The following is an 11706-nucleotide window of genomic DNA, read 5'->3' on the forward strand; positions in this document are numbered from 1 at the left end:
GTCCAATTTCTACTCAAAGATTATTTTCCCTGGCATTGTATCGTTCCTGTTACTTTTCTCAAATTTCCCTCTCTCCTTAGCACATTTGGGGCAATGTAGTTTTCCTTCTTTTCTAAAATTCTAGATATTTTAATTAAAGGTTTAAAAAGGAAAAAATACACTTAAATGTGCCTACAACCCCCTTTCCGGGGTTTTATGTTTTGTTTTGATCTGTTTTGGGGAGGGCAGGTGCCAGCAATGAGATATATATTAGTGATGTCAATACACAAAGAGAAAAGAGCTTAATTTCACAACAAAACTGAGAAATGCGTTTTATTTCTAATTTACCAAGATGATTACTCAGGAGATATGTGTAAGTCAATATACGTATTGGTTTATTTTTTCTGCAAATTGTTGAATGTAATTGAATTTCAAGGTGCAGATTGCAACTAACGTTTGTTATCTGCCTCTCATTTTCCACTAATTCCTGGCTGATTAAAGTTAACAGACTATGGTCAATGTTTTCAGAAGGGCACACTCAGAAACATGGGTTTGATTTTCGGAAAAGATGATGAAGTTTGTGAAGAGTTTTCTGACACAATAGCTGCGTCTACACGTGCACGCTACTTCGAAGTAGCGGCACCAACTTCGAAATAGCTCCCGTCGCGTCTACATGCGTTGGGCACTATTTCGAAGTTAACTTCGACGTTAGGCGGCGAGACGTCGAAGTCGCTAACCTCATGAGGAGATAGGAATAGCGCCCTACTTCGACGTTCAACGTCGAAGTAGGGACCGTGTAGACGATCCGCGTCCCGCAACGTCGAAATTGCTGGGTCCTCCATGGCGGCCATCAGCTGGGGGGTTGAGAGATGCTCTCTCTCCAGCCCCTGCGGGGCTCTATGGTCACCGTGGGCAGCAGCCCTTAGCCCAGGGCTTCTGGCTGCTTCTGCGGCAGCTGGGGATCTATGCTGCAGGCACAGGGTCTGCAACCAGTTGTCAGCTCTGTGTATCTTGTGTTGTTTAGTGCAACTGTGTCTGGGAGGGGCCCTTTAAGGGAGCGGCTTGCTGTTGAGTCCGCCCTGTGACCCTGTCTGCAGCTGTGCCTGGCATCCCTATTTTGATGTGTGCTACTTTGACGTGTAGACGTTCCCTCGCTGCGCCTATTTCGATGTTGGGCTGAGCAACGTCGAAGTTGAACATCGACGTTGCCGGCCCTGGAGGACGTGTAGACGTTATTCATCGAAATAGACTATTTCGATGTCGCAACATCGAAATAAGCTATTTCGATGTTGGCTGCACGTGTAGACGTAGCCAATATTAGGAAAAGATGTCAGACTGAGACTGCAAGGGCTGCTGGTTTCACATTGCAAAGATTAAACAGGCTGGTGGCAGCCAAGGTGAGGTGCTAGCTCTGAATCAAAGCTGATCAGCACAAAAACACAAATTTACGGACAAGTAGCAATACAACTCCCTACTGGTCCTATTGAACCTCAAAAGCATCATACAATTTTCTGCCTGCATTTTGTGGCAGTTTTATCCTCAAAGGTGATTACTTGAACCATTGACCACTTTTTAGAGAGCTAGCATGATTTGTGGGGCAGTGCTTCAGTCCAGCTGAAACTTAAGTCCTTTGATAGTCCCAACAATCTATTTTAACTAAAGCAACAAGAAGCAAAGAGACCATAGACATACCTTCCATTTCCCCCAAATTATGTCCTGGAAAAAAATAATAAAATTAAGAGATGTCTCTCTTACTAGCTACATTCCTATTTTTGTATGCCAATTAAATAGTTGCAATCTAGTTTGACTAAGAATGTTAAACTCTAATGCCACAGTCCCAATCCTGCGAACGTTTATGTGCATACTTAAATTTAAGCACGTAAATAGTTCCAATGACTTCTGCAGGTCATGCTTTCCACTGTAAAATGACATACTAATTTGAACTTTGGAAAATTATTTTTACATTGGTCTCCATTTATATCTGCTGAGATATAAACCTGAATTAATAAAATAGCTTATTTTAAAACAAATTCCAAATGTCTGAAAGTTCAAGTAATGAACACTTGCAATCATGAATTATAAGTGAAATCCAGTTGAAAGCATATGTCCCAGTCATGCAACCCTTACTCTAATTAAGAGTAGCAAAATCAGACCCAACTCTTATAATTTAGAATTATTGCCTTTCTAGATTATAGACCTGAGTATCTAGGCTCTGGTGGCCATCTTGCAATGACACTGGCAGTATGGGGCTCTCATGCACACTGTATTCAAATACAACTAAATGTCCATACTTTCAAGCATTATTTCAGACACACAGCTGCAAATATGATAAACATGCTGGTAGAATTGAGAGGTACTGTTACCAAGACATTAAGTGACTCCCAAACTCTGGCATCACTGGACTTTAAAGCTGTGTCTACACGTGCACGCTACTTCGAAGTAGTGGCACTAACTTCGAAATAGCGCCCGTCGCGGCTACACGCGTCGGGCGCTATTTCGAAGTTAACTTCGATGTTAGGCGGCGAGACGTCGAAGTCGCTAACCTCATGAGGGGATCGGAATAGCGCCCTACTTCGACGTTCAACGTCGAAGTAGGGACCGTGTAGACGATCCGCATCCCGCAACGTCGAAATTGCCGGGTCCTCCATGGCGGCCATCAGCTGGGGGGTTGAGAGATGCTCTCTCTCCAGCCCCTGCGGGGCTCTATGGTCACCGTGGGCAGCAGCCCTTAGCCCAGGGCTTGTGGCTGCTGCTGCGGCAGCTGGGGATCCATGCTGCAGGCACAGGGTCTGCAACCAGTTGTCGGCTCTATGGATCTTGTGTTGTTTAGTGCAACTGTGTCTGGGAGGGGCCCTTTAAGGGAGCGGCTTGCTGTTGAGTCCACCCTGTGACCCTGTCTGCAGCTGTGCCTGGCACCCTTATTTCGATGTGTGCTACTTTGGCGTGTAGACGTACCCTCGCAGCGCCTATTTCGATGTGGTGCTGCGCAACGTCGAAGTTGAACATCGACGTTGCCAGCCCTGGAGGACGTGTAGACGTTATTCATCGAAATAGCCTATTTCGATGTTGGCTTCATGTGTAGACGTAGCCTAAAAGAACAAGGATATAGCCACAAATAGGCTGTGTCTACACTACATGCAAATTTCAAAAGCCTGAAATTTAAAAATCAGAATCAAAAGAAGGGATTTCAAAAGAACATTTCTACATGCACAAAGTGTCTTGTAATAATGATACGCTCTTTTGAAAGAGTTTCTTGTTCTTTCAAAAGGGAGCATCCACACTGCAATGCATGCCCTTTCAAAAGACGAAACCAGAGAATGCCGTGCATGAGGTCGTATGGCTGACAAGCCCTTCTGGAGCTCGCAGCCAGCCTCCCCTTAAAGGGTCTCTCCCAAACACAGCCACCCTGTAAACGCAAAGGGCTGGTGAACTGAAGACAGCAGTGCAGACCCTGTGCTCGGAGCAAAGGCTACATCACATGGAGCCCCAACAGCTGCCCCTGTTCCCTGTCCCCTGAAACTGGTGGGAGAGGCTGGTGATGAGCCAGTGGGACGTCGGGACAGACATTCATGGAGCTGTGACACTGGCTTATACCGGCCCTGCAGCACAAGGACACCCCCATGCAGCCCTTGGTCCCTCTTAAGAAAAGGGTAGGGATCGCGTTGTGGAAGCTGGCCACCCCAGATAGCCACTGTTCGGTTGGACACAAGTTTGGCTATTGTCAGGGCTGTCCTCCTGGAGGTAAATCATGCTGGGGGCTCACAGTCACCATGGAGAGGATGGAGTGGGCTCCTGGGCTGGGGGGCCCTGAAGGGAATGGGCCTGGCAGGGGACACGGCTGGTGCATGGAGGGCTACAGGGCACCCCACCCTGCAGGCCCAATTGTTGATGCCCTCCTTCACACAGGTGGTCCAGGTGATCAACTGTGTCATCCTGCATAGGGCTATCCAGGTCAGGGATCTCGATGCCACCATAACAAGATTCACAGCTCTTGGGTTCCCCAACTGCTTCGGTGCCCTCAATGGAACCCATATAGCTATCTGTGCCCCAGACCACAGTGCAGGATGGTATATAAACCACAAGGGGTACCCTCCATGATGCTGCAGGCCCTTGTTGATGCCAATGGCCACTTCAGTGACATCTGTATGGGTTGGTCCAGATAAGCCCAAGATGCCCGGCTATTCCAGAACTCCTGGCTGGGGCACCGAATGGAGGAGGGCACCTAGGTCCCTGCCCGGGAGCTCCCCATGGGAGCCATCATGATGGTGCCCTGCATAGTGGCTGATGGTACGTACCCCTTGTAGCCGTGTAGCTACTGTAGACACATCCATAGAAGTTGTATTTTGAGGGAAGAATTCCAAATATCATGTTTGAGACCCTCCCCAGGCAGGGGCTCAAACCTATTTACAGTAGTGCAAGTGGGCAATTCACACAGGTTAGTACACATGCCTCTTACAGTCCAGTACTATATTACCAGTTTCAGTAAAAATTACATTAAACGTTGTGCTTCCAATAGGCAAAGAATACAGTCTACAACTTTTCCCTTTATCTTTTGTCAAGATAATGAGACAGATTCAGTCATTGACTGCAGAGAAGCAAAAGCAGGGATGAATTTGAACCAATGCCCATTACCGGCTAGAATGCACAGCATTACGTTCACCAGAGAAAATGCATTCAAATTACTGTTAAAAATGAGCAGTTAAAGTTAATTTACATGGACAGATGGTAATTTTAAATAGTTATTTCTGAATTCTACAGAAAATAAATATCAAGCTTAATGGTTATGGGGAAAAAGAAAAAAGTCCAAAGGAACCTCCAGTAAAAATTAGAAAGAGGAATAATATCTTGAATATGAAAAAACATTGAACCAATCAGAAACAACATGAAGAAGCCAATTCTGAAAACACTTCCACACATCCTTAGCTTTACACATGAGTACCTGTAGTCCTATTCATTTCAGAAGACATATTAATATGAATAAATAATAAAAAATATTCATATATTGAGCCCTAAGTATCCCTCTGGTTGGCAATCTCAGCAGAAAGGCAAAACCTGAGCAGACATGAACACTGAACTGATTTTTCATCCTTACAATTCTTCAGGACAGTGTTGAGACTATGGCAAGATACCCCTGGGTCTGGCCAGGGCCCCATGCATCTCCCTTCTTGCTGGAGGGGTTAGGCTGCACCCACATCTGCCACTCTGGTCAATCCTTTCTCCTCTTTGCCATAGTCAGGGCTTCAGTCTTGCCTGGGGAGGGGAGTCCGAACACTATCCCCTTGAGCTACTCCCTCTCCTCTCTGTTGTCTTGTAAATGTTGCTTGCTATCCTTGGCTACGTCTACACGTGAAGCCTACATCGAAGTAGCCTATTTCGATGTGGCGACATCGAAATAGGCTATTTTGATGAATAACGTCTACACGTCCTCCAGGGCTGGCAACGTCGATGTTCAACATCGACGTTGCGCAGCATCACATCGAAATAGGCGCTGCGAGGGAACGTCTACACGCCACAGTAGCACACATCGAAATAAGGGTGCCAGGCACAGCTGCAGACAGGGTCACAGGGCGGACTCAACAGCCAGCCGCTCCCTTAAAGGGCCCCTCACAGACACACTTGCACTAAACAGCACAAGATACACAGAGCCGACAACGAGTTGCAGACCCTGTGCATGCAGCATGAATCCCCCGCTGCAGCAGCAGCAGCCAGAAGCCCTGGGCTAAAGGCTGCTGCCCACGGTGACCATAGAGCCCCGCAGGGGCTGGAGAGAGAGCATCTCTCAACCCCCCAGCTGATGGCTGCCATGGAGGACCCCACAATTTCGACGTTGCGGGACGCAGATTGTCTACACGGTCCCTACTTCGACGTTGATCGTCGAAGTAGGGCGCTATTCCGATCCCCTCATGAGGTTAGCGACTTCGACGTCTCGCCGCCTAACGTCGAAGTTAACTTCGAAATAGCGCCCGACGCGTGTAGCCGCGACGGGCGCTATTTCGAAGTTAGTGCCGCTACTTCGAAGTAGCGTGCACGTGTAGACACAGCCCTTGTCTGTCTCCTCCTCTCCTCTTGTCACCACCTCCTCTCCTCTTACCTCCACCTCCTCCACTTCTGTACCTTGTTCACCTCCTCTATTACTGTCTCCCCACTCCCCTGACTGGGACTGCTTTTTGAGTACTCCAGCAGTCAGATCAACCGGCCTGCACTGATTACTTGTTGCTGTAACCCACAAACCTATGTGTGGTTAACTGTCCCATGTAGTGATACCTAGACCACTTCACAGAGTGAGAATGTGTTCCCTACAGCTTAAGACAAGAGACAGCTGGCCTTTAACTTAAGCTGTAGATAGAATCACCTGCACTAAGCTCCCGAGGTCCCAGGTTTGAGTCTGCCTGTGGGCAGTTACACTACCACTCCCTGTTGCCTCCACCTGGGAGCTTAACTAGCTCGCTCTCCTTCCCCTAGCCTAGGCTGCACCCTGAGCTGCCTTTCACCCTTCCTTATGGGGTCTGCTGGCCTGACCATGTTTCAGCACACACTGGGTTGGGAACTTCAGATAATCCTTGGTAAAAATCATAACAGTGATATCTAGTCATTGCACAAACACTGCTTCCATACAGGCAGAAAGACTGGCAAATCCACAGTGAGTTTGAATTGTTTATTGATTTAATTTAATGAAAAATTTAAAAAATTAGGCCTATATGGCATTGAGCTAAAAATAAAAAAAAGAGGGTTTCATAGTGATAAGGGCATTGATGTGGACATGGAGCAATGAGATGCCTGCCACAGCTAAATATGGAGGTCACAATTAATAAACAACTAGCCAATAAAGAACCCCTTCCCAAACCACCCAGTAAGGCCACAGAAGTACAAAATTTAACTGGTACCAATGACTTGGAGTTCTACGTACCTGAGGATGAGAGAAATGTTCCCGCTATATCCTCAGTTCTGATCATTCCCCTCCCGAGGCTGGGAATGAGGAACAATAACCTGTTGGGAGCTCCGTAGCATGCCAGACATGGAGGTGTATCTCCTGGTGATGTGGTGATGCACTTGAGATGCATGCCCAAGCAGATTTTGGGTTACAGGCATTTAACAGACCCATTCTTAACTAACCAACCACACGGAACTCATCAAAGTGGCAACAAATATAAATCCCTAAACCTGACCTGAGGAATACCAGATGGGAGATAAAAAACACAGTTTTTGCCAATTCAACATATGGCAAAAATTCCTTCCAGAATCCATATACAATATGCTGATGAACCTGTCCCTGGCTTTCTAACTGCTGCAGCAGACTGACTAAGGACATGGCTTACAGTATAGCCAGAATGCACGTAGGCCAGCTCTGGGCAGAAACAACTTCTCTTTCTTCCTCTCTGCCTCTGCCCAAGCGACCCAGACAGTCACTCTGCTCTGACTCAAATAATCCAATGCCAGACAGTGGGTACTATAGAATCAGAGCCCACACACTGTTGCAGCCAAGCCACTTCTTGCTATCCCTCCCTTTGCCCTGGAAATATGGTGGACACACACATACACAAAAAGGAAAGTGATGCATGTGCCTCCATCAACTGGCACTCTTCAGACTGGAAAAGACGTCTATGCTAGCAGTTTATAAAACCATGAAAGTGAACAAGGAAGCATTATTTACCACTTCACATAATGCAAGAACTGGGGATCACTCAACAAAATTGATAGGAATAGGTTTAAAACAAACAAAAGGAAGAGGTTCTTCACACAATGCACATTTAACCTGTGAACTCATTGCAGTGGGTGTTGCAATAACCAAAAGTATAACTGGGTTAAAGAAAGAATTAAGTTGGGGAAGTTCATGTGCATCATTTGTTTTAGAAAGGATGGTCAGGGATGCAACGTCATACTCTGAATGTCCTTAAATCTCTACTTCTAAGTGCTGGGACAGGACAACAAGAGATGGATCGCTCAATAATTGCCCTAGTCTGTTAATTTCCTCCAAAGCATCTGACATTGGTCACTATGACAAAACAGACTACTGGGCTAGATGAACCATGGTACTTCTGTTCTTATGTGAGACTGCAACTTAAAGCACATTTTCTGCTCAGTTTAAGAATGTAGAAGTCTCATAATTTTTCACTGACTGAAATTAATGTTTTAAAATACTTCCAATAGTAATCTGTAGCTTTAATTTTATTATAATTTTGGCTATAATCTGCACAGATCTCATGAACTGTTACTTTCTATTCCTGAGAGACAATCAAGAGAAACCCAGATATATGGTTAGAAAAAACTTGGCTTCTGAAGATTCTATTCACTGGCTCAATAGATGGTTTTATAGTTATAACCTTAGATTGTCATTCAGGACTGATGAGCTCTATTCCTTAATGCACCACAGATGCTTCTTGTGTAATTTTAGGTGAGTCACTGAACATCTCTATACATAAATTCCCCACCTATAAACTGGGCTAGGTGTATGTGAGAATGCATGTTTTTCAGTAATATTTAGAAGCTTCAGTACAAGGGGCCTCTGTAGATTAGAGTAACCAGAAATATATTTTCACAATAATTTTAAAAGAAAATTTTAGTTTTTATTCAAATCAGATGTGTAATTAAAACAACAAACTTGGCTTCTGCCTTAGGAGACTGCATGGCTGGAATTTTTTTTTTAAAGCAATTATTTTTACATATTCTATTGCCTCCTCTTTAAGGGTAGGTCTACAGCTGTTATTTCAAAATAACTAATCTAGCGTCTATGGCTGCATCTACACTAGCAGGCTCTTTCAAAAAAGTCCAGTCATTTTTTGAAAGAACAAGTGAAGCACCCACACAAAAAAAATAAGCTCTTTTGATCCTAAATCGAAAGAATGCAGCTCTTCTTCCAGAAGCCGTCTTCCACTCCCAGATCAGGAAAAGCACCTTCTTATGAAAACATCTTTCGAAAAAAACCATGTGTAGACAGATGGTCCAGAGGACCTTGTTTTCAAAGAACACTCCTCATGGTGAAAGATTTTTGATCCCTGGACCATTCTTCCACTTTTTTGTGTGTGGATGAGATCTTTTGAACTAAGTTTTCTTTTGGAAGAGAGCTTCCAGAAGAACTTATTTTGAAAGATTGCTGTAGCATAGACATAGCCTACACTATGCAACTGCTATTTCAAAATAAATTCAAAATAGTGATTGTCTTATTTTGAAATTGGTAAACCTCATTTCACGAGGAATAGCACCTATTTCAAAATAAGCCGTAGTGCATCCAATGGCTCTATTTCCAAATGGGCTCTGTGAGTTTAGACGATTTTATCCAAAATAGCTATGTGCTATTTCAAAAAGCATTTTTGAGTGTAGCAGCATTTTTTTGATATAAGATGTCCCAGAATGGATTATTTTGAAATAACACTGCTGTGTAGATGTAGCCTAAGAGTCTTGAACAGTATGAAAAAAATTAAAAGGGTTTGTTTGGAACATATGGGCCAGTAACTTTATAAAACCATGTTTTCCTTTTTCAGCTGGTGAAATATTTCACTGTGAATTTTCTCTTTATGGCTGTATGAGAACTATTGTTTGCTAATCATAGATGGCTTATTTGACTATTCAGAATTGTTTCATGTTCCCTAAAAGGCAATTAAAATAAAAGTTGTTTAAAGACCGACTTTATCTTATCAAATGCACAGATGATTCATCTCTATTTTATTACTCTTAATTTCCAATCATAATTAACCAGGACTGTGGAAGTAAAAGGCCCACTGCCTTGTCTCTGGAGTGTGTGTTTGGGGGGAGGGAAGGGTAGAGTAATGGGAGGAGAGAGCAAGGTAGGGAAGGAGAGACAAGAAGGAATACTTTCCTATGTGTACTATTATAAAGTCAGATGAACCAAAGAACCACGTTTGCATATCCAAGGATTTTCCAGAAATCCACAGACAAGTGCACCCACCTGGAAAAAATAGAGAGCCAAGAAAGAATCTGGCTATTCTCTGACCTTCTTCTTCAGCAACTTATGGTACCTTTGTAGAACCATGTCCCATAACCATCACTGGGGCTGCATCTACACTTAGTAAAAACTTCAAAATGGCCATGCTAATGGCCAGATCAAAGAATACTAATGAGGGCGCTGAAATGCATATTCAGCACCTCATTAGCATGCTGGCAGCTGCGGCACTTCAAAACTGCCATGGTTCACTCCTGCATGGCTCATCTACACTGGGGTCCTTTTTGAGAGGACCCCGCCAGCATCGAAATCTCCTTATTCCTATGAGCTCATAGGAATAAGGGGATTTTTATGTTGACAGGGTCCTTTCAAAAAGGACCCCAGTGAAGACAAGCTGCGTGGGAGCAAACCACGGCACTTTCAAAGTGCCACAGCTGCCAGCATGCTAATGAGGTGCTGAATATGCATTTCAGTACCTCCTCAGTATTCTTTGATCTGGCCATCAGCATAGCCATTTCAAAGTTTTTACTAAGTGTAGATATAGCCTGGCTGTGTCTACACTTGCATACCTCTTTCGAAAGAGGCATGCAAATCAGAGAAACTGAAAATGTAAATGAGGTGTAGGTTTACATATTTGCATATTCTTCTTTTGAAAGAGCTTCTTTCAAATGAAGAAATGTAGTGTAGACACCTCTTGCAAAAGTAAATTCAATCTTCACACCCCATTTCTTATGGGAAGAAGTGTTCTTTCAAAGATGGAGTTTACTTTTGAAAGAGCTGCATCTAAACTGCTTTTCTTCTTCCAAAAGAAGAATATGCAAATGAGGCACCAGATATATAAATCTGCACCTCGTTTGCATTTTCAAATTCCCTCATTTGCATACCTCTTTCAAAAGAGGAATGCAAGTGTAGACACATTCATAAGAGCTACATGTACACTACAGATATCTTTCGAAAGCAGCTCTTCCAGAAAATCTCTTCCAAAAGAGCTTCTTTAGAAAGAGTGCATCCATACACAAAAAAGTAGGTCAAAAGATTGAACTACTCTTTCAACAGAGAGTGTCAACACAGCCCACACTCTTTCAAAAGAACAGGCCAGGGACTGAAAATGAAGACTGTTCTTTCAAAAGAAGGGCACAGAGGAGCATCTACATGTTTTCTTTCGAAAGAAGCTTTCAAAATGGGATGCTCCTTCTGAGACAGGAAAAGAAGAGTGATTTTGAAAGGAGCACCACATTCTTTCAATTTACTTTCGAAAGAATGCTTTTTGTGTGTAGATGCTCCATGGGCTCCTTCGAAAGAGCCCCCTTCTTTCGAAAAATCTTTTGAAAGAACTTCTAGTGTAGACACAACCACAGCATGATAAGAATAGGAATTTATTTTATAAATTTAGAATTTATAAAATACAACTGAGGGAAATGAATTTATTTCATAATCAAAAGTAATCTGCAGATGAAAAACGTTCATTACCTAATAAATAAATTTGTTAGTCTTTAAGGTGCTAGAGAACTGCTTGTTATTTGTGAAGTTTTAGAATAACACAGCTACACCTCTGAAAAAAAGGGGGTTGATTCTGAATGGTCTTGTACTGGTGTATAATTAGCATAACTTCAGTGGAGCACCTTCAGACTAATACCAGTGTGAGCAAGATCAGTTCTATACATGTATACTCTTTTTAGAAAGCTCCTTTTCTGGTCACTAACAAAATAGTGTTCTTCTGGCTACTGAAAAATTATCTTTCACCAAATCTTCTAAATGGCCATGCAAATTACTAATTACTAATGCAGATTACTAATGAGGCATTGAAATATATATTCAGCAGATAGGAA

This window comes from Carettochelys insculpta, chromosome 3 (assembly GCF_033958435.1).
Source record: "Carettochelys insculpta isolate YL-2023 chromosome 3, ASM3395843v1, whole genome shotgun sequence".
NCBI lineage: Eukaryota > Metazoa > Chordata > Testudines > Carettochelyidae > Carettochelys > Carettochelys insculpta.